This window comes from Chiloscyllium plagiosum, chromosome 30, assembly GCF_004010195.1.
Source record: "Chiloscyllium plagiosum isolate BGI_BamShark_2017 chromosome 30, ASM401019v2, whole genome shotgun sequence".
Taxonomy (NCBI): domain Eukaryota; kingdom Metazoa; phylum Chordata; class Chondrichthyes; order Orectolobiformes; family Hemiscylliidae; genus Chiloscyllium; species Chiloscyllium plagiosum.
The window spans coordinates 33,058,780-33,083,225 of record NC_057739.1 but is presented as its reverse complement, the minus strand read 5'-3'; the positions used below and the strand labels follow the sequence as shown (position 1 = coordinate 33,083,225).

Genomic DNA, 24,446 nt, shown 5'->3' with positions numbered 1-24,446 from the left:
TTGTGAGACATGATTTCCCACGCACAAAGCCATGTTGACTATCCCTAATCAGTCCTTGCCTTTCCAAATACATGTACATCCTGTCCCACAGGATTCCCTCCAACAACTTGCCCACCATCGACGTCAGGCTCACTGATCTATGGTTCCCTGGCTTGTCCTTGCCACCTTTCTTAAATAATGGTACTATGTTAGCCAACTGGCACCTTACCGGCAACTATTGATGATACAAATATCTCAGCAAGAGGTCCAACAATCACTTCCCTCGCTTTCCACAGAGTTCCAGGATATACCTGATCAGGTTCTGGGGATTTCTACACTTTTATGTAGAAAATAATCACTTTCTATCCTAATGAACAATATTTTACCTTTCTTTAAAATACTCTTTGAAATATCTCCACAAAGGCCAGTATCCCATCCCCAAGTCACCCTTTATTTACACATGGTAAGGCCTTGACAATGATGCAGCTCCCTTAGAGCCAGCTCTCAAAGTGTTCAGTCTGACACTCATGTTTGTATCTTCTGTCAGCCAGGACTTCCTGATTGGACCAGGTTAACAACCCCACTCCGGGAACTCATATTCGATGAGATTTACCTGGCTGACCTTGTTCCAATCACTACAATCTTATTGCACTTTTTCTGGTTTGGCAGAACCTCCATCTTTCTATCAATCATAATAGTATAATATTAGTAGGTCTCGTATACTCGAAGTGTTCTGTGACTTGGGAACAGATGGAGTGAATATTTTTTCTTCTTTGAATTTGCTTTAGTTTTGGCATCATTTCTGTTGCCAGTGCAGTGCTTTGCAGGAAATGAATAATGAGACATCAGGTAATAGGACATTTCCAGGTTGGATAGGGAGCATATAGAGTTCAGCAGGTTGCATTCCAACTTCGTACCCATCTGGCCCTCACTAGTCAGAAGTTTTATAGGATACAAGCTACTGTGAGAGAGGTGCCCACTGACCAGTATATCCTTTAGATTCTTGAGACCAATAATTAGTGAAGAGAAGGGATATGCTTGCGGGATCCCTGGTAGTTTTACATTTCATGCTGTCTCGAGTGTGTGCTCTTACTGCTAGTGCGTGTGCACTGTTGCTGTCCAGTTTGTGCATCTCACTCGCTCTACAAAGTGTATGTCTTGCTCCCTCTTATGTTGCTGTCAGCACTGGCTCTTCTCACCCTGACTTCCCATGCCCTCATCTTGTCTTGCTTATGAGCGCCACCCTTTGCTTTGACTTTTTTCTTCCCCCCCCCCCCGACATTTGCATTTTTTTCTGCCTTTCTTTGTGTGTCTGTTTATTTGTGAATATGGTAATTTAAGAGGTAAGGGTTAAGTGGCGTGGTAATGAATTGGCAATTCATTTTTTTCTTTTGGTTTCCATTAGTGAAGAAAATCAACTTGATTGGAATAAATTAGTTATTTTCTTGTTCATATCAGAAATCTGGTGTGTATTTCGTTTAACTTGAATCTGGCAGCTTGGTAAATTGGGCAGTTTGGTAATTTTATTAAATTTTCACATTTGTTGCTACTCAGAATTGTGGGACTTGATATTGACGCAGTATCCCAAGTAAGTGATGACAAAGTTAGGCGGTTCTTTGTCAGGATATTTTGGAACTAGTACAATTGCAAGTGGAGTTGATGAAAATGGTGAAGACTAAAAGGATAAATGCCGGGCTTTTGTAATTCATTGAGGTTGTGTCTCATAAATCAATATTCCCAGAGACATTACAAGATGTAACTAAACTATCCATAGTCCCCACTTTACCTGACTGACAATCTTGGGTTACGAGACAACATCTGCCAGGTTTCTATACTCAACAAGAAAATACCTTTTTTTATGGACAAATTGTCTGTAATAAATGACAATTATGAAATATGAATTGCTAATGTAACTGTACAGCTTAACTTTATCCCTTCCAAAAATTTCCTTTTCACAAATAGATGGACACACCAAGATATGGAAAATATGGATGGAGAAAGGAAAAAAAGATAAGCAAAATACAGCTCAATAACTTCAGAGGTAAAATCTGCTGAGTGTAGGTGAAATGAATAGGGATTTTATGAAAAGGGAAGGTAACTCCTTTTTTTCAAATATATATCTAATCATGTAACTATATTAATGAACACAGGAACAACTCAAACTTCTTTGCTGCAGAAAAATTTTATTTTCTCTTTAGAGGGTCCAATGAAAAGCAAAGTGCTAATAAACTGATAACATGAAGAGTATACCCCAGTTCTGTTCTGTAAAGTAAAATTTGAATGTGACTTCTTGTCTATAACAGTTGCAGTCAAAAATATAAGAAATACCCGTGGATGGAATTGATTTATCCTAGTGATTTAGCTGGAGTAACAGTTACAGCTTCACCCAAAATCTCAGAAAATCAGAATAAAGTTAAACAGACAGAATAGTTACCAGGTGTTTTTCTGTTTGTGTGTAGTCACCAGGGCAATGGCTAAACAAAGTCATGATTTGGAGATGCCGGTGTTGGACTGGGGTGTGCAAAGTTAAATATCACACAACACCAGGTTCTTGTCCAACAGTGTGCTTCCAGTTTTACCTGTTGGACTATAACCTGGTGTTGTGTGACTTTTAACTTTAAACAAAGTCAGACATCAAAGTAATACTACAAGCTGACACTAGAGTAGTCAAAACTGTTTTTAAAGTTGTGGAGATACACAAGAAGTATTTAACCTGCTTTTGCTAAGCGAGGTTCAGAAAACAGATCCAGAGTTAAGTAAGAATACAAGCAGCTCACATTGAAGTTGAGGCTAAGGAATTCTGGAGGTCATTGTGTTAAATATGGAATTCTGATGAGGAAGTAGAAACATCCTTATAGATCCCAGATGATCCCCCAAACTTTGTTATGACTTGCTTGGAAGAATGCGCAGATATTGAGTCCACGTTCACTGTTCCCTGAGTTAGTTTGCAATTACAGCAAGTAATTAGGCAAGCTAACAAACAGAATGCTATTGTTCTTTGGAAGAGGAATTGAAAAGTAGGGAGGCTGTGTGTCTGATATATATGCAGTGGAGGTGCCGGTGTTGGACTGGGTTGGACTCAGTTAAAAATCACCCAACACCTGATGAAGGAGCAGTGCTCTGAAAGCTTCTATTTCCAAATAAACCTGTTGGACTATAACTTGGTGTTGTGTGATTTTTAACTCTGATATACATGGTATTGGTGGGACCACATCTGGACTGTTGTGAACAGAATTAGTCTTCCTATTTAAAGAAGGATGGAAATACATCAGAAGTACTTCAGAGAAGTTTCATTAGACTAACACCAGGAATGGGTGAGGGAAATTTAGAAGGGCTACCATTGTATCCACTGGAGTTTATCAGATTAAGAAGTGGCTTGACTGAAACATGTAAAATCCTGTGGGACCTTGACAGGGTGGAATGGATAGGATGTTTTCTCTTGTGAGAATCTAAAATTTGAGATCACTGCTTAAAAATAAGGATTGTAAATACTGAGAAATATTCTGAGCAGAATGTAGTGAGTCTTCCTAAGATGGTGGAAGCAGACCCTTTGATATATTTTAAAGCAGAGATTGATAGATTCTGGATCAATAATGGTTGAAAGGTTTTTGGAGGGTAGGTGAAAATGTGGAGAAATTCGATCAGACAGATCAGGCTCGAGGGAATGGGTGGCTGCATCCTCTTCTTAATTTATATGCAACTCCATTATGTTGTTGAGTAGAATCATGTTTACATTTCTTGATCTCTGCAAAGTTACTCCAGAAAAGGTTCAAAGCATAATATAGTTGCAGCCCTCTTTCCAAAGGAACAGCTCTGATTGGAACTGTTGGAGTATGCCTGCATAATTTTCTTGGAAATGAGAGTCTGAACACTGCAGACTTGATCTACGTTGTTTAGTTTTCTAGCATAATATGAAACAAATACAGAAAAATAACAGTGAACAATTTGCAAATCTTATTTCATACATTTAGCTTGATTATTTCAAATTTAGAGTTTCTTTATTTAAAAAAGTCTATGCCTGAAAACTGAGGGAAAACATGTTTGCAGGATTTGAATTTAAAGGACAATTCAGCTTTTGTCTTTAAAAAACCATCACTAGCTGGGCCAATGCTCAGTCATACAGCATGGAAACAGGTCCTTCAGTTCAAATCACCCATGCCACATTTGGTCTTTTTAAAATTCATGATTGAGGGTGTCTATTTAATTTGACAGTTGGAATTACTAGTGGAAGATGGTAAATGAAAATGTGGATTCCAAAATATTTGATTGAGGCTGTAAAGATGTTTAATCTAAATGGGGTACATTTCTAGTTTGGGAATTCTCTATTGATTTTTTTGATACTTTCAACTTTCAGAGTGGACTTACGAATTGAGACAGATCAGGTAACTGCTTATGGAGTCCTGTAGCATGGAGACAGGCCCTTTGGCCCAAACTCGTCCATGCTGATCAAACTGTCCATCTGCTCTAATTCCATTTCCCTGCACTTGGCTCATATTCTTGTAAACCTTTCATATCCATGTATTTGTCCAAATGCCTTTTAAATGTTGTTAATGTACCCTCCTCAATCAGTTCCTCTGGCAACTCACTCCATGTGCGTACCACCCTCTGTGTAAAAATGTTGCCCCTTTTATTCTTTCCCCTCTCATCTTAAACTGATGCCCTCTAGTCTTTGATTCCCCAACCCTGGGAAAAGCACTGAGTGCATTCACCCTGTCCATACCTCATGATTTCGTACATTTGTATAATATCTTCCCTTAGTCTCTAACTCGCTAAAGAAAAAATGTCTTATTTTATCCAACCTCTCCCTATAACTCAGGTCATTGGGTCCTGGCAGCATCCTTGTAAATATCTTCTGCACGCTTTCCAGTTTAATAACTTTCTTCCTATAGCAAGGTAACCAAAACTGAACACAATATTCAAAGTGTGGTCTCACCAATATCCTGTACAACTGCAGTATAACTTCCCAACTTCTATTCTCAATGCCCTGACTGATGAATGCCAGTGCACCAGAAGGCTTCTTCACTGCCCTGTCTACCTGTGACTCCACTGTCAGAGAACCTTGTACCTGAACTCCAATGTCTCTTTGTTCCACTACACTCCTTAAGGCCCTACCATTCACCATGAAATTCCTACCTTGATTTGACTTTCCAAAATCCAATATCAAACTCATTTGCTTCTGAAATTTTCCCAACACTTTTCAATCTGCTCTTGTTGAGGTAGCACCTATTAGCAGTAGATGCACTAAATATTGAGATTTTTCCATGAATCATCTACTTTGGTCTCTCTGAAAATATGAATTATTTTTGTCTATATTCTGGAAATTTTCACTGTTCTCAACCAGCATATTTAATACCAGTGGGCTGAGGGAACCCTAGGGTCAATTGCATATTTTATTCATAAATGTTTTGACATACATTACAAAATATTCCATTTTGAAAATGACAGAATTTGCAATGAATTCAATTTGTCACCATGCAACATGTTCCTCACTTAGGTTCCTCAATACCATTGTAATAGTTTTGACATTTATAATATACATTCAGTATCAGACATAGAATCCAATGGTTTCTGCACAATTTCTACCCCTTTGGTCCATTTTGGCTGAAAGGTATTGATAGTGGCCTATTCCTGTTATACTTCTATGGCTGCCCCAGCTATTCATATTATATAAATGACCTGGATGAGGGAATCTAATACAACACTTCCAAAACTGGGCAGGATTGAGAGTTGTGAAGAGAATGCAAGGTGGCTTCATGGGCGATTTGAATAAGTTGAATGTGTGGGAAAACACATGACAGGTGCACTGCAACATGGCTAAATGTGAAATTATGCACTTCAGTGTGAAAACCGGAAAGAGAGAATATTATTTAATTGGTAATATATTTGGAAATGTAGATGTAAAATGGATCTGGGATGTCATTGTACACCAGTCAGTGAAGGTAGACAGGTGCAGCAAGAAATTACAGAGGAAAATGATGTTTGACCTTCATTGCGAGACAATTGAAGTTCAGAAATAGGCATGTATTACTCAAGTTATGCAGGGCCTTTGTGAGGCCACGCTTGGAGTATTGCTTGCAATTTTGATTTCCCTACCAAAGAAAGGATATGTTTTCCATAGAGGGAATGTAGCAGGCTGATACTAGGGATTGCAGGAATGTCCTTTAGGAGAGATGGGTTTGGTTGGGCCAATATTCACTCGAGTTTAGACAGTTGAAAATGGATCTGCTTGAAATGTATAAAATTCTAACATAGCTAAATTCAAACTAAATGCAGGAAGGATATTTTTCCCTGGTTGGGGAGTCTAGAACTCCAAAATCCCACAGTATCTCTATAGAAACGTCTGAATATAAAACCTACAGAGCTGAAAATGTGTTGCTGGAAAAGCGCAGCAGGAGATTTTCAGTTCTGATCTCCATCATCTGCAGACCTCACTTTCTCCTATAAAACCTACAGCTCAGCGAGCAAACCTACACCCTAAATCTCTAGAGCCTTGTGGGTTCAGTTAGGAAACAGGCAGTTGAGTAGATGGGTTTTAATCAGAATCTTTTGGGCCATTGGCGTCTCTGTCTCTTTGGTTAAAGAATGAACTGCATCTAGGATTGCCTCACCTGTCCATTTCATTATACAAAAGATGGAGTTGCCCATCTTGGTGTAAGCTTTTGTTGTTGTCTCTGTCTCTGTTGAGATTCCAAGCAAGCTCCTCTAGGTCAAAGAAGAAAACTTTGTCATTTGATTAACTAGCTTTACTCTGCTTATCCTTTTTGGTATCTTGTGCAGTTGTAGTTCTTTTGAACTCTGAGTGGTGGAAACAGCTGCAATTCTGTCTTCTGTAACATCTTCCACACCTCCTCCATCATAAATATAGCCTGTACAATAGTTAACTTGTGCTCTTGCTTTTTAGCAATGGCTTTAAAAAGGTAAAGGATCAGCTGCCATCAGTTTTGGGTTTTCAAATTCCAAATCACCTCTGACCCATTGCATGAGGCTTGACTGTGGTGTTTGGAGGCAGGCAATATTGAGCTGTGGTTGTCTGTAATGATAATAATCTTCCTTTTATTCCATTAATACATTCTGTCAATTTGCCTGATCTATGCCTTAAAAATGCTGAATTTCATCCAGGAGTCTTGAGTCTCAAATTGTGTGTGCAATATCTTGACATTTGCAAACAGTGTGTCATCTTAGACTTCTGGATCATAAAAAGCAGCAAGTTTTTGGTGGTATCTGTGTCGGTGCAGAGTATAACAGTGGCGCATTCCTTGTTTCACTTTTTGCCATTACATGTTTTATCTTTAATCATCCAGGAATGCTGTGCCCAAACACAGTAAAATGGTGCAGTTCCATAAGCATTAAAAACATCTCCTGGTGTATTTTTGTTCAAGATGTGGGTGAGACTGTTTTGTAGCACCTGTCTGATAATACTTCCATAACTTGCTCACTGCAAATTGTGTGGAAGACAATGCTGTGTCTTGTCTTGAATTGGTGTAGCCATCACTTGTTGAAGTTCACTTCCTTGTTGCCTAGCCTTTATACAAGATTGAAACCCCTTTCCTGCAGGAGTGGAGTGAAGATGGGAATGTATTCTGCTCTTGTTGCATTGAACCATATTAGCGGAGTTTCTTTAAACATTTGGATAGACAGTTTAGATTAGATTAGATTACATTACATTACAGTGTGGAAACAGGCCCTTCGGCCCAACAAGTCCACACCGACCCGCCGAAGCGAAACCCACCCATACCCCTACATTTACCCCTTACCTAACACTACGGGCAATTTAGCATGGCCAATTCACCTGACCCTGCACATCTTTTGGACTGTGGGAGGAAACCGGACCACCCGGAGGAAACCCACGCAGACACGGGGAGAACGTGCAAACTCCACACAGTCAGTCGCCTGAGGCGGGAATTGAACCCGGGTCTCAGGCGCTGTGAGGCAGCAGTGCTAACCACTGTGCCACCGTGCCGCCCACAAATGGGCGGCACGGTGGCACAGTGTTGTTGTCATCCTCCTTGTTGGAGAGAATGTCTGCTTGCCAAACTGTTCCAAGATGTTTGCCTTGTGCTTCAAAAGGTTGATAAATTCACTAGTGAAATATCCCACCTTTTAGCAATGTCTGCTTTTCAATATGATTTTATTCTTTCTATAACAAGTTAACTTTGTCTCCAGTGAGTAATACTTTAACTTACTCACAGGTTTAGCTTCGTTCTAGGGTTTGGACATTCTTTCACAGAGAGGTTTCAATGTCAAATGGTGGCTTGTTACATCTCTATGATTTTATGATCCTGTCTGGCCTAGTTTCACTGCAGTTATTTGACATGTCATATGGCAAACTTGCATGAGTTTGGCTAATCTGGAGATACTAGTTCAGACCAACATCTTATCATATCACTCCATTGGATTTGTTTTTCTTCTGGTGAGAATGGCTGATATCATCAACATACCTAGAATTTTGGGTTATCCAAATTTGACTCATTGTGATTGAACTCTGCAAGATTTTGTGCATATTTCAAAATTAAAAGAAAAAAGCAGCATTGTACTAAATAAGGTATGAAAACAGTTTGGAAATAAGCATTTTATGTAAAGGACAATAGTAATTAGTTAAATTGCTATCAGCTTGAAATGTCTTCTTTGGAAAATAACCTCATAAATACAACCAGATGTTTCTCGTCTTTGAGCTTTTCCCACCAAACACATGTTCATTTAATGGTTGACAACTGCTTTTCTTTCCCATACAAGGCAAATATGCACATTTATCATGCTTACACACAGAAAGGACAAGTGACTTGCTTGGAAAGTTTAGAATTTGGTGTAAAGAAAATAGAATGTAAGTTAGCTTTTCAAAGGTTAAACAAATTTGCGTGGCCTAACGTGTTTATAGATGACATCTGGCTGGAAGAGTCAAGAGTAAGACTCTAATTGTGTTTATCTTGAGCAACAGAATAAGAGTACTTGGAGAGTTGAATGTTTTAAAAAAAAAAGCTTGCAGATCACTAACTTGTTTGGAGACTTCCAATTCTGAGTCCCTTTTGAACCAAAAGACAACTTTTTTTTTCCTTTTTATTTATTGTAGCTGCCGCTCTTGATTTCATCCTGCAAAGACCTGGTTGTTTTGGAATCTTTCATGCTTCATATGTCACTTCTTTCAATATGAGGCAAGTGAGTAAGGCATCATCAGCTTTGAGGTTCTTCGTGAGGTCTTAGTCTCAATCATTTTGTTATCTATTCTTGCACTAAAATTTATTGACAAATGAGTAGTCAGTGTATTTCAAGTGGAATGAAACAGGTGATGAATCGTGAAAAACTGGGAACTTAGAAAATCTACATGATCCATTAAGTCTGTACCATTCAGTTTTCCTTTTATGGTAGGCCACTTTGCTTTTTAAAGTGTTCAGTTGGGAATCAATGAAAAATTTCTGGAAATGCCATTGTTCAAGAAATGACTCCTAATTAATTTCTCAAAAAGAGAAGCTATTGATTTTTATTTGGCTAAAAATATGTACTCAAAGCTTTTCTCATTTGCAGGTTTAACAAGAGGTACAGAAGGTGGAAAAAATCTGTCCCGATTATTATATCTGTACATATTAGTAAAGTTGACATACGTGCTACTTTATTTGACCTTGCTATGCACAAATCGGATATCTACATGCAGTAACAGTGCTTCAAAATATAATTTACAGGCTGTGAAATGTTTATGATTTTCTGAAGGCGAGAGTGTGTGAGGTGGGGTTGGGGGTGTGTGTGGGGGGGGGGTGACAAAAGCAGATCTTTAATGTGCTTCTAAAATCCTCTTGTCTCAATTAACATAACTGAGCAGCTAAAAATTTCAAGTTTACAAATTCTTCCTATTGTTGAAGCTACAGAATTTTAATAGGAGACAGCTTCAGAGATAAAATTGCATTAGTTCAGTGGATGTTCTAAAGGATTGAGCTTGTGCAATAAGTGTCAGCAAACTATTCCATTACAGGTGCCACCGTAACCTGTCATGCTGCCGTTCTTGCTTAGTGTCCAAGCATGCTTTTGAACACGTCCTCGGTAAGCTTCTGACATTTTCTTCCCACATTCATTACTGAAGGGTTGCAGATGCCTTCTGCTACATTATCTCTGCTGCTTCTCCTTTTCAGGTTGGTTACATTGCAGACCAGAGGTTGAATCTATGACTATTCCGATAATTTGTGCTTAGATGTAAGGTTGCATAACGTTTGATATGAGGTTATTTACCCAGTTAACATCAGAATTTAAAAAAATAATAATATTTTGTAAGGGTGCTGGCTATCAGGAAGATTTTGTGCTGCCTTTCCAAAAGGTTCCAAGCACTCAGCACCTTAATTTGCCAGAAATCTGGAATGGGAAGGCCACCAATCCAGAGAACGACTGTCTAATTTTAATGCCAAAGCTGCACTGTGGATCACCTTATAGAGTCAGGTGGGTCGTCTTAACTCTTGGTTGATTTAGGGCTACACAATCTTTGATTTGTTAGCAAAGATTAATGCCAGGAAGCATCCACTCCACAGGAGGCCCAGTATGTTTCTCCTGAACACAACTAGACAGATTGTGTAACAGACAATCCAGAGTTCAGATTGTGAGCAGGGTGATCACAGGTTAAAGAAAATATTGGTAATAGTGGCAGATGGACTGGAGATAACTGGAAGTTTTGAGTGATGGACAAGGGATCCTGAGCTAATGGAAACCTGGCTAACCAGTGTTGAAGCTGAAAGCAAGAGAAAGCCTTTGCCATCAATTGAATTATTTAAATGGGAAATTGGCCTCCTTGGAGCAGATTGGTAACTTGGCTCATGTTCTGATAAAACTAGAAGAGGATAGGCTTGAGGCTGGTTGGGTTTGTGCTTGAACTTTTTAATTTTTGACTTCTTACCCCAATGCAAATGTATTTGTTCTTGGAAGTTGAAATGAATTCCCTTGTGACAGATCTTTTTATACCCAGAAGTGCTATTATGCACAACTGAGTGACCTCCTCACCACCAAAATCATTGTGACGTTTTTAAAACTTCCTTTTCATTTTTCTACCTGCTAACCACCACCAGTAATTGCCCATGTAGCTAATTAAATATTTACAAGCAAAGCCCATTCTGGCCAGTGCAAGCCATCAAAAGTGAGGGGAGAGGGGGAAGGGATAGCCCTTGTGACAGTTCCTTTGTCATCCAAAATCAGTCACGGGTGACAGTATTTGAATTAACTATTAATTAAAACCTGAATATATTCCTTCCTGGTGGTGGAAACTGAATAAAGATTCGTGCACCTTGTGTCTTTCACTGTGTCTCACAGCTGCACGCACACAACATGGATGCTGGGGAAAGAAATAAGCGCTACCGCAGTTAGGCGGTAGTGTGGGGGTAAAGAAAAAAAAACAGGAGTGTCAGAAGAAAAAAAATTAACAGGAGTGTCACACATCCTGTTCACTCTGAGAGCTGGTTTTGAGGGAGCTGGATCACTGTCAAGAACTTCCCACACATGAATAAATGTTGACTTGGTGACAGGATACTGGCCTAAGTGGAGTTTTCTCACAAGGGTGGATCTTATGGCCTCTCAAGCCTACATACCATCAATAATAACATTGGTTTCCAGTTCAACTCCATTTTCCTGATTAACCTTGTTTTCCAACAAAAAAAAGAGTAAAACCTGAATATAGGAATGTAAGGTAAGAGTTTAATCCAATATGCATGTCACATCGAAGTTGAATGGACTTTTTTGTGATGTACATGAATTAAAATTCGACATGTAATTAATTCTACAAAATGTAGAATCTTGCATTTTGTTGCATGAAAGAGAGCTTAGGAATTGATGATAGATGTTCTGATCTTTTAGTGTCAAAACGTGTGGTGCTGGTAAAGCACAGCAGGTCAGGCAGCATCTGAGGAACTGGAGAGTCGACGTTTTGGGCATAAGCCCTTCATCAGGAATATAGTTATCTTTTCACCAACTAAATAGTTTGCAATGTTCATTTATCCTTTGCAAAGTTTGCCATAACTTACTTAGTTATTCCTCCTATATGGACACAGATTTTGCGATTTTCTTTGCTCTACATTTTTTGTTCAGAGATTGGGACTTGAACTACTTTTCTATCAGATATTCCAACTGAACTATTTTAGAACTCAGAGCTGCAAAACATATTTTAATAATTTTTCCATGGGCTAGTTCAAATTTCTTGCTCCATTAGAATTGTTTTTCATGTGAAGGTCTGAATATAACTTGATGTTGTGATTTCACTGAGGAATGCATCTGCTTTAGGTCCACATGGGGAATGTCTGAAAATACCCTGCATTATTTGTGGCACATTGAGGTGGGCCTCCTTCACCGCTGCTCCCTCACCACCAGACGCCTGGAGGAAGAACGCCTCATCTTCCGCCTCGGAACACTTCAACCCCGAGGCATCAATGTGGACTTCAATAGTTTCCTCATTTCCCCTTCCCCCACCTCACCCTAGTTCCAAACTTCCACCTCAGCACTGTCCCCATGACTTGTCCTACCTGCCTATCTTCTTTTCCACTTATCCACTCCAGCCTGCCCCCGCCCCTGACCTATCACCTTCATCCCCTCCCCCACTCACCTATTGTACTCTATGCTACTTTCTCCCCACCCCCAACCTCCTCTAGTTTATCTCTCCACGCTTCAGGCTCTCTGCCTTTATTCCTGATGAAGGGCTTTTGCCCGAAACGTCGATTTTACTGCTTCTCGGATGCTGCCTGAACTGCTGTGCTCTTCCAGCACTACTAATCCAGTAAGCCTGTACTGGTTCACTTTACATCCTAGCAATTGTGGAGCCATATTTTCTATCCCAACTCTGGGCATTGGTGAAATTAAGTATTTTTGAAATCCAAATTTGTCCTTTTTAAAAAAAATCTTTAACAAGAATTTCAGGATGTGTTTATTGCAAAATAATTTGTGGAATACCAGTCAGAAATTAATTTGTAAATTAAAAGTAGAATTATTTACAAGCCACAAAACTCACCTCCATCAGGACTGTATGAACATTTTGTTCATCACTTGAGAAATACATTCCTTTTTCATTGCGTAAATAGTGAGCAACAGTGTGTTTAAAGGAACCTTCTTCCATATCAAATTGCATAATTTTAAAACATAACATGTGGCCATCATGCCTAAATAGCTCTTACTGAATAGTTATCCATTCAATCTTGCCACATAATCTGATTAGAAATATCACTAAAAGTAATAATCATCTGTGAAAGTATATATTGATGAGGTAGATGTACTTAAAGGCATATGGATACACACAGATTACCATTGAAATTTGATGTTTTCGGAGGAATTAATTCAGAATCCAATGTGCAACTGCTCAAACTGCATTAACCTTTTCTTACTTCTCAACTAAACCAATGAAGTTTTGTTAAAACCGAACCATTCAAAAGCAACCTTAAAACTTTTACAAAGACAATTTTGTTCTCAAATAGCACCATGTGATGGTCATTAAGGGAGATCAATGGAAAAGAAAGGGTCTATCAGTTTAGCAACAATGCCTATCTGTGTGCTTAATTTAGTTGAATTGGCAGTAACTCAGTAAGGTTGTTCATCTACTTTCATTGTCGTCTTTATTTATTCAGGGCATTTCTTCATGCTGTGATAACAAATTAATGTACTTAACTAAACTGATACATTTCAAATTAGATGGCTGTTTTTGTTTTCTTTATCATTATTTTCTCTCCCTAATACCTCAAGCATCACCTTCATTTTTGCTGACTGAGCAGGCACTTAATATTTCACGCAATTTTCTGAAGTTTGAGATGATCAAAAGAAATAACGTGATTTCCTTCTACAGCGACTCAAATACACAGGTTAATAAGCAAAACAATTGAAAATTGTTATTTTATATTGAAATTTTTGAATTAACCTTTCAACCACTATCTTAAATTGATAATAAGTGATCTACATAAGTCCGGTCATAGTTGGTATTTGTTAACTGTTCATTTTGTTTGTTCTTGAAGGGGATTATGTAACAGCAGTGAATCTTGAATAACTTTTGACAGATTTGTATAATTCTATGTATGCATCGTCACTGTTCTGTGAGCGCACTTGTGTCTAAGATTGTGTCGAAGTACTCCCCATTTGGAGTGCTGTGTCCAGTTTTGGTCCCCACACCTCAGGAAGGACATACTGGCACTGGAGTGTGTCCAGCGGCGATTCACACGGATGATCCCTGGAATGGTAGGTCTAAACATATGAGGAACGGCTGAGGATCCTGGGATTGTATTCATTGAGGTTTAGAACATTAAGGGGAGATCTAATAGAAACTTACAAGATAATACATGGCTTGGAGAGGGTGGACGCTAGGAAATTGTTTCCGTTAGGCGAGGAGACTAGGACCCATGGACACAGCCTTAGAATTAGAGGGGGTAAATTCAGAACAGAAATGCAGAGACATTTCTTCAGCCAGAGAGTGGTGGGCCTGTGGAATTCATTGCCACAGAGTGCAGTGGAGGCCGGGGCGCTAAATGTCTTCAAGGCAGAGATTGATAAATTCTTGATGTCACAAGGAATTAAGGGCTACGGGGAGAATGCGGGTAAGTGGAGTTGAAATGCCCATCAGCCATGATTGAATGGCGGAGTGGACTCGATGGGCCGAATGGCCTTACTTCCACTCTTATGTCTTATGTTCTTATGATCTTATTGGGATTGTGATTTTGTTCACTGGCTTTTAAGATTACAACAGTAATCACTAAATATGGTGACCAGACACCCTGGTTTTGTTGGATAGTCCTGTTTTTTTCCTTAAACATCCCAGCATTCTGATAATTTGCTTGAACTAGTTGAAATTTCCTGGTTTGCAGCTTTCGGCTCTTTATGTGAACCATTATCGGAGCTTTCTGTCAGCACTTTATCTTCTCACGCTGGATCACTCTTTTCATTTCTTTGTCTTCCTTCTGCTCTAGCTTGCACTTCATTTAATATCCATGAGTCCCCCAAAAAATGATCTTGGCTAAACCATGTAAATTGCAAGCTTTTCCATTTGCTGTGTTCATTTGTGGATGTTGGGATGATTGCTTCTGTGGTTCAATATTTGGTCCGTATGTGTTGTTTTCCTGTAGAAGCTGGTTTGAAGTTCCCCTTTGGCTGTTCGCTCTACTGTGACATCTAGGAATGTCAGTATGTTGTTGCTTTCCTCCTCTTTAGTGGAATTTATGCCAGTAAGGGTATTATTGATGGTCTTGAAGGTTTCCTCTAATTTGTTTTGTTTAGTGATGACAAAGGTGTCATCCACGTAGCGGACCCAAAGTTTGGGTTGGATGGTTGGCAGAGTGTTTGTTTAAGTGTCTGCATTACTGCCTCTGCTAAGAACACTGATATTGGAGATACCATGGGTGTTCCAAAGGTTTGTCTGTGCACATACGGACCAAATATTGAATTCAGAAGCAATCATCCCAACATCCACAAACGAAGCTGCATCAGAACATTATTTCAATGAGCCAACACACACTGCAGCACAGAGGAACTACACAGAGCAGAGGAAAATCACCTATACCGCGTATTCAAAAAGAATAGATACCCAATGAACACAGTCTGCCGATTTCTCAGCAACAAACCCAAACAAGCAGACGAAACACGTCCAGAAACCCTAGCCACTCTCCCCTACTTCAAAGACATCTCGCAAATGACTGTCAGATTACTCAGATCCCTTGGCATCATGGTGGCCCACAAACCCACCAATACTATGCAAGGACTGTAACAAACACTACATTGCACAAACAGGCAGAAAACTAGTCACCAGGATACATGAACACTAACTAGCCACAAAACGACATGACCCTCTCTCACTAGTATCCTTACATACAGTTGAGGAAGGACACCACTTCGACTGGGACAACACATCCATGCTCGCACAAACCAAACAAAGGACACACGAGAATTCCTAGAAGAATGGCATCCCAACCAGAAGTCGATCAACAAACACATCGAGTTAGACCCCATCTTACCGCCCGCCCTTCCCCCCCCCACCCCTGAGAAAAATAACACGAAATGACTTCACCACAGGAAAGGAAGTCACTAACCCAAAGAAACCCAAAATGCAGGAATTATCAGCAGTGCTTTGCCTGAGGCCCATTGAAGATGTTACCTAGTAGGCTGATAAAACGTCATAGAGTCATAGAGATGTACAGCATGGAAACAGACCCTTCAGTCCAACCAGCCTAAGCTGAGCAGATATCCCAACCCAATCTAGTCCCACCTGCCAGCACCTGGCCCATATCCCTCTAAACCCTTCCTATTCATATACCCTTCGAGATGCCTTTTAAATGTTGTAATTGTACCAGCCTCCACCACTTCCTCTGGCAGCTCATTCCATACATGTACCACCCTCTGTGTGAAAAAGTTGCCCCTTGGGTCTCTTTTATATCTTTCCCCTCTCACCCTAAACCTATGCCCTCTAGTTCTGGACTCCCCGACCCCAGGGAAAAGACTTTGTCTATTTACCCTATCCATGCTCCTCATAATTTTGTAAACCTCTAGAAGGTCACCCCTCAGCCTCTGACACTCCAAGGAAAACAGCCAAGCCTGTTTAGCCTCTCTTTCTCTCTCTCTAGTTCAAATCCTCCAAGTCTAGCAACAGACTTGTTAATCTTTTCTGAACCCTTTCAAGTTTCACAACATCTTTCCGATAGGAAGGAGACCAGAATTGCACACAATATTTCAACAGTGGCCTAACCAATGTCCTGTACAGCCTCAACATGACCTCCCAACTCCTGTACTCAATACTCTGACCAATAAAGGAAAGCATACCAAATGACGCCTTCACTATCCTATCTACCTGCGACTCCACATCAGGGAGCTACGAACCTGCACTCCAAGGTCTCTTTGTTCAGCAGCACTCCCTAGGACCTTACCATTAAGTGTATAAATCCTGCTCAGATTTGCTTCCCCAAAATGCAGCACCTCACATTTATCTGAATTAAACTCCGTCGGACCCTGTTGTAATCTAAGGTAACCCTCTTTGCTGTCTACTACACCTCCAATTTTGGTGTCATCTGCAAACTTACTAACTGTACCTCTTATGCTCACATCCAAATCATTTATGTAAATGACAAAAAGTAGAGGACCCAGCACCGATCCTTGTGGCACTCCACTGGTCACAGGCCTCCAATCTGAAAAACAACTCTCCACCCCCACCCTCTGTCTTCTACCTTTTGAGCCAGTTCTGTATCCAAATGGTACTTCTCCCTGTATTCAGTGAGATCTAACCTTACTAACCAGTCTCCCATGTGATACCTTGTCAAACGTCTTACTGAAGTCCATATAGATCACATCTATCGCTTTCCCCTCATCAATCTTCTTTGTTACTTCTTCAAAAAACTCAATCAAGTTTGTGAGACATGATTTCCCACGCACAAAGCCATGTTGACTATCCCTAATCAGTCCTTGCCTTTCCAAATACATGTACATCCTGTCCCTCAGGATTCCCTCCAACAACTTGCCCATCACCGACATCAGACTCACTGATCTATAGTTCTCTGGCTTGTCCTTACCACCCTTCTTATACAGTGGCACCACGTTAGCCAACCTCCAGTCTTCCGGCACCTCACCTGTGATTATTGATACAAATATCTCAACAAGAGGTCCAGCTATTTCTTCTCTAGCTTCCCACAGAGTTCTAGGATGCACCTGATCAGGTCCTGGGGATTTATCCACCTTTATACATTTCAAGACATCCAGCACTTGCTCCTCTGTAATATGGACATTTTGCAAGGTGTCACCATCTATTTCCCTACATTCTATATCTTCCATGCCTTTTTCCACAGTAAATACTGATGCTAAACACATATTTAGTATCTCCCCAATCTCCTGCGGCTCCACACAAAGGCTGCCTTGCTGATCTTTGAGAGGCCCTATTCTCTCCCTAGTTACCCTTTTGTCCTTATTATATTTGTAAAAACCCTTTGGATTCTCCTTAATTCTATTTGCAAAAGCTATCTCATGTCCCCTTTTTGCCCTCCTGATTTCCCCATTAAATATACTGCCTTTATACTCTTCTAAGGATTCACTCAATCTATCCTGTCTATACCTTACATATGCTTCCTCCTTTTTCTTAACCAAACCCTCAATTTCTTTAGTCATCCAGTATTCCCTATACCTACCAGCCTTTCCTTTCACCCTGACAGGAATATACTTTCTCTGGATTCTCATTATCTCATTCATGAAGGCTTCCCATTTTCCACCAACCCTTTACATGCGAACATCTGCCCCAAATCAGCTTTTGAAAATACTTGCCTAATACCGTCAAAATTGGCATTTCTCCAATTTAGATCTTCAACTTTCAGATCTGGTTTATCCTTTTCCATCACTATTTTAAATCTAATAGAATTATGGCCGCTGCATAAAGTGCTCCCCCACTGACACCTCATTCACCTGCCCTGCCTTATTTCCCAAGAATAGATCAAGTTTTGCACCTTCTCTAGTTGGTACATCCACATACTGAATCAGAAAATTGTCTTGTACACACTTAAGAAATTCCTCTCCATCTAAACCCTTAACACTATGGCAGTCCCAGTCTATGTTTGAAAAGTTAAAATCTCCTACCATAACTACCCTATTATTTTTACAGATAGCTGAGATCTCCTTACAAGTTTGTTTCTCAATTTCCCGCTGACTATTAGGAGGTCTATAATACAATCGCAATAAGGTGATCATCCCTTTCTTATTTCTCAGTTCCACTCATAACTTCCCTGGATGTATTTCCAGCATTATCCTCCCTCAGCACAGCTGTAATGCTATCCCTTATCAAAATCGCCACTCCCCTTCCTCTCTTGCCTCCCTTTCTATCCTTTCTGTAGCATTTGTATCCTGGAACATTAAGCTGCCAGTCCTGCCCATCCCTGAGCCATGTTTCTGTAATTGTGATATTCGAGTCCTATGTTCCTAACCATGCCCTGAGTTCATCTGCCTTCCCTATTAGGCCCCTTGCATTAAAATAAATGCAGTTTAATTTCTTATCTGGAAATGAACCTTATAGCACAATGAGCAAACCTACCTCCAGAACCTCCACCTGAGCTCCAAATCTTCTCAAAACTGGCTGAAAATGTCTGTTGTTAAAACTCAACATACAAATTAACCAACATTTTTCAATGGTGATTGCAGAATAGAAGATTCTGGAATTTTATGACAAAAAAGCTTTGATTCAGTTTCATTTGAGAAAATGTGTTTTTTGTTATTCATGGGTTGTGGGCATCAGTAAAGAGTCACCCACATTGCTGTGGCTCTGGAAGTGCATGTTACCATGACAAGGTACAGACGGCAGCTTTCCTTATCTAAAGGAACATTAGTGAACCAGATGGATTTTTCAGACAATTGATAATGTTTTCATCGTTAAACTCTTAATTGCAGACTTTTATTGAATTCAAATTCCACCATCTGCCATGGCAGGATTTGAACCAAATTCCTGGAATTTTCCCTGACTCTGAATTAATAGGCTAGTGATAAAACCATTCAATATGCCATTGAACAAAAGCGATTCATAACTGCTGACTTCAAAATTGAGTTTCTTTCTAAGGTTGACATCTCTGGTTTGACGTACAGTTCATTCTATTATAATGTGCATTTTGTCAACCCGAATTTGCTGTAACGCAATTGATGAATTGGAGACATTGTTTCTCAAGTGCAAACTTTTAAAATGTGTGTTGGCTGTAACGCAATTACAGTACCAACACTTTAAGCGGTGTTTCTAAAGTGTGATTTTTCTATAACATGGGATTGCACAAGAATGCAACCATTGCATTATAGAAGAACTGACAGTATTTCAGGCAATGTTGTTATGATCTCCTATCTTCAACTGTTCCTTTCTCAGACTGCTATCATTGATTACCGACCCTCATGGAGCCCTGCCTTTCCAAGGCTTATCACTTTTTGCTGGTTTTTACTTGTGAAAGCCTGGTCACCCTATAACTGAAGTAAGGCAGGCGGCATTTGATAGGCAGACCTGTCTTCTTTTAGCAGCTTGGGGGTTTGAATTGAAATTTTAAACTGGAGTTCAATTCTGAACATTCCTTTTGTTAGTAACTTCTTTGGTTAGTATATGAAACACATCTTGGGAAGATATTGTGAAAGTTGAAGTTTCATTCTTTAATCTGTGAAACTACTGTAAGTTGCAATATGTACTATAATTATAAAAAGTAAAAGATGTAACCTTTTGCAGATTTGGGTATTGAATTAAAGAATTGAGTTAACAATCGTGCTTTGAAGGTTTTTAAAGTTGCTTGGCAGAACATACGTTGTGTCATGGATATTTATAAATTCTTTGTTATGTTTAGTTGCTTTATCCAGCATGAAGTCCCACAATTGTCACCGGTTTAAATTAAGCAGCAACATGATGTGGCCTGTAAGTGGGCATTAATTACTGAAAGCCTTCCTACCTGGTTTAATCAGGGAAGACAGTAGGCTCTACACTTTGCTACTAGAATGCAACCCCCTCCCCCCTCCAAGCAAATATCAAATTTCACCTGATGTTTCCAATCTCTTAAAATTGTGTTCACAGTTTGTATTTACACCATTTGTTGAGAGTTTTTTTTGGTGCCTCTTCCTTCAATCTGAATCTTGTAGCAATAGTCCATTCAGGCGCACCTTGTTGGGTAGTTGATCATCCAAATTAAATGTAATTTATCCTTGCTACTTTCACATTTGAGACCAATCTGGACGAAAGCCTATTGCATTCATCATAGGAATATCATTATATTTTGTCTTTCCTGGACTCCAGTTACCGCCATGACCACCTTATGGGACCTTGTCATCGTTGTTAATGTAGATTATGTAGTATATTTTAGACCTCTACAACGAGAAGTATTTTTACCATATTTACAACCACAATAATCTCAACCTTTTTAATCTAATCTTTACATTCCTGCCAGCATTACAAGTTTCTAACAGTATCCTGTAAGGTTTGTGTAAATATTTGTAGCTTGGGTACCAGTTGCAGTTGTTACGGATATGTTTGCTGAGCTGGGAATTTGTTTTGCAAACATTTCATCCCCTTTCTAGATGACATCCTTAGTGGTGTGGAGCCTCTTGTGAAGCACAGCTGTACTGTGTCGGTTGGAATTTATGGTTTCATTCCCACTGCTTCTGGTTGCTGGTTCCAGTTATTTGTTGCAGTGCCTCACAGGAGGCTCCACAGCACTGAGGATGTCACCTAGAAAGGGGATGAAATGCCTGCAAACTAAATTCCCAGCTCAGCAAACATACCCACAACAACTGTATCATGTAAATTTCTTGATTACTTTCATAAGCTTAGTACTAACGCTAAGGTCTTTTAAGTTGAAATGGCTCTAAGGATTGATATAATCACAGAGGAAAGAAAGTATGACAGGCATTCTTTTTAAGTGCAGACATTTTGAATTAATCTGGTTGCAAGTAGCTTTTATGAAGTTAATCATACACCATGTTAAACTATGCTAGATAATCATGAAGTATTAAATTGCAGTGTAAATGAAGCAGAATTTCTGCAGGGTTATGAAATTGCTGGTATAAAAACATTTTCCTTGAGGTGAACTGACAGAGGAAATCTGTCACCATTGAATGAGATGTGAGGCGCAAGATAAAGAATTTGAAAGCACTTTAGACTCATCAAGTTGATTCTTTTCAAAAGGCTTTTCACTTGCAAAGAATGACAGACAGATGGTCTACATTTCAAAGTGAGATTTTTGTTTGCTTAGAATGAGGCATATGTTCCTGTAAAGAGGAAGGTTGGTATATGGATATGGGAAGAGGGTGCACATCTCCACTGAAGTAAATTGGAAAGAGGTTTGATGTGGAATGTTAAAGGAACTATTCCTTGATCAGTCCCTTGAAGATAATGAATGTTTTTCTTTACTAAAATATATAATTGGCTCCTCACAAGGAATCTTGAGAAAGCTTTTTGCATTGGCAAGTTTGTAAATGCCCTTTTTGTCAAGATTGCATAATTCATCCAAAATAACAGTGGCCTCAGACAGATGAGTGAGAGGACAATTAACTTTGATTGAATCACAAAATTTTTCAGGGAATTCATATGGCTCTCAATATACCTGGTCATTGGCACTGCTGCTTGCATGTTTAAAGTATGTAGTGCTGAGAAATAACAGCAAGCACTCATACGGCAGTCTTCTCACCTCAAAGCTCTATTGCAACAGCAAGAATAAGATCGAGGATGCCTTCTGTGATAAAGGCTGTCTGGAATGGTTTCCTGATTTGTTGTTTCAGAACTTGGAACTACAATAGCTGTAGGGCACTAATGCAACAGGCAAGGATCCTTAGCAATGTCCCAGCTATTCTTTACAAGATAAACTTAGTTGAATGCTTTAGGTCGGTGTGGACTTGTTGGGCCGAAGGGCCTGTTTCTACACTGTAATGTAATCTAATCTAAACTTGGAACTACAATAGCTGTAGGGCACTAATGCAAAAGGCAAGGATCCTTAGCAATGTCCCAGCTATTCTTTACAAGATAAACTTAGTTGAATGCTTTAGTGTGTTTGAATTCTGTACTAGATTGTGATCTGTGTCAGCTAATAGCTGTTACTTAGCACAAAGCTACTTTTGCATGAGAACATAACTGATTAGAAGCAGAGACATGAGCTGGTTTTAGTTCACACTTCACACTCTCAATTAGTTTTTGTTCTCCCTGTCGTATCACCATGTAGTTGAGAGTGCTGACAATTAAAACATTCTCGCGCATAACCAATGCTGTGACTCTAGGCTTGAATTTAATTATTCTATGCTGTTTCTGCCTTCATTCCCATGAGAAATGCTGCATTTCTAATTAGAACTTAGCATGACAGTAAAAAAAATTAAGAACATGAAATTAAGAAAAGTACAACTCTGGAATCTCACTTGGAATCAAAGCAATGTATATAATGCATTGTCTAATATTGGACTGGCATTAAAATGTTTCTAGATATATGTGGAATTGTGTTGAAAACAACAGAACATTACTTTGATCCACTGAATTTTTACAGTTTCATTACTTCTGCCATTAACATTGATCTATGTTACTGTGACAGTAGTAAAATGTATCTGTTATGAGTTAATTGTTGTTTTAAGTCTGTCCAAGAGAGAGGCTGCAGTAGTGGGTACAGTGGATTCTTTCTTGATTATATGTTTTTGGAGATAAGTCTCTTGATTAAACTTAAAATATAAGCCATAGCTATTAATTTAACCTGGGGCAGTGTTTGTAGAGGAATAAGACGGTGTTATTTTCTGGGTCTGTAGGTTGGGAAGGAGCAAAAATGGCCTTTACAATGACATGTACTTCTTTTCAGATGTGGGAGTTTAAAGAGAGTTTAAGGGTTACTGCGGATTATATCTGCCATAAATGCTGTTGGATGCGAATCTTATCAGATCAAGTGGATCGGTTGGAGAGACAAATAGAAGCGATGAGGAATTTGCAACAGCAACAGTATGTGATGGATGACAGTTATAGAAAAGGGGGAAAGTCTCAGATACAGTCACATAGATGGGTTAACTCCAGGAAGGATAAGAGAGGTAGGCAACTAGAGCAGGAGTCTTTTGTGGATATACCCATTTCAAACAGGTATGCTGTTTTGGAAAATGTAGGGGTTGATGGATTCTCATGGGAACGTAGCACAAACAGCCAAGTTTCTGGTATTGAGACTGGCTCTAATGCAATGAGGGGTACGTTGGCTTCCAAGAGATAAATTGTGTTAGGGGATTCTGTAGTTAGAGGTACAGACAGACGTTTCTGTGGCCAGCAGAGAAAAAGCAGAATGGTGTGTTGTTTCCCTGGTGCCAAAATAAAGAATGTCTCAGAGAGGGTGCAGAATGTTCTCACGGGGGAGAGGGGACAGCAGGAGGTCATTGTCGACATTGGAAGGGAAAAGGTTGAGACTGTGAAGGGAGATTACAGAGAGTTAGGTAGAAATTTAAAAAGGAGGTCCTCAAGCGTAGTAATATCTGGATTACTCCCAGTGCTACGAGCTAGTGAGGGCAGGAATAGAAGGAACTTTATTGCTGGAACAGCACAGCAGGTCAGGCAGCATCCAGGGAACAGGAGATTCGACGTTTCGGGCACAGGCCCTTCTTCAGGAATTGCAGACCTCACTTTCTCCAGGAATAGAAGGATAGAGCAGATGAATGCATGGCTGAAGAGCTGGTGTATGGGAGAAGGATTCACATTTTTGGATCATTGGAATCTCTTCCGGGGTAGAAGTGACCTGTACAAGAAGGACGGATTGCACCTAAATTGGAAGGGAACTAATATACTGGCAGGGAGATTTGCTAGAACTGCTTGGGAGGATTTAAACTAGTAAGGTGGGGGGGTGGGACCCAGGGCGATAGTGAGGAAAGAGATCGATCTGAGACTGGTACAGCTGAGAACAGACGTGAGTCAAGCAGTCAGGGCAGGCAGGGACAAGGTAGGACTAATAAACTAAACTGCATTTATTTCAATGCAAGAGGCCTAATAGGGAAGGCAGATGAACTCAGGGCATGGTTAGGAACATGGGACTGGGATATCATAGCAATTA

At 39.7% G+C, this 24,446-nt stretch overlaps 1 protein-coding gene across 9 annotated transcripts in view; it reads left to right on the top strand.

The window, feature by feature from the left end:
- Positions 1-24,446, top strand: part of LOC122564877 (disabled homolog 2-interacting protein-like) — a 684,630-nt gene that overhangs the window by 196,566 nt on the left and 463,618 nt on the right. The gene's annotated exons all lie outside the window — the stretch shown is intronic.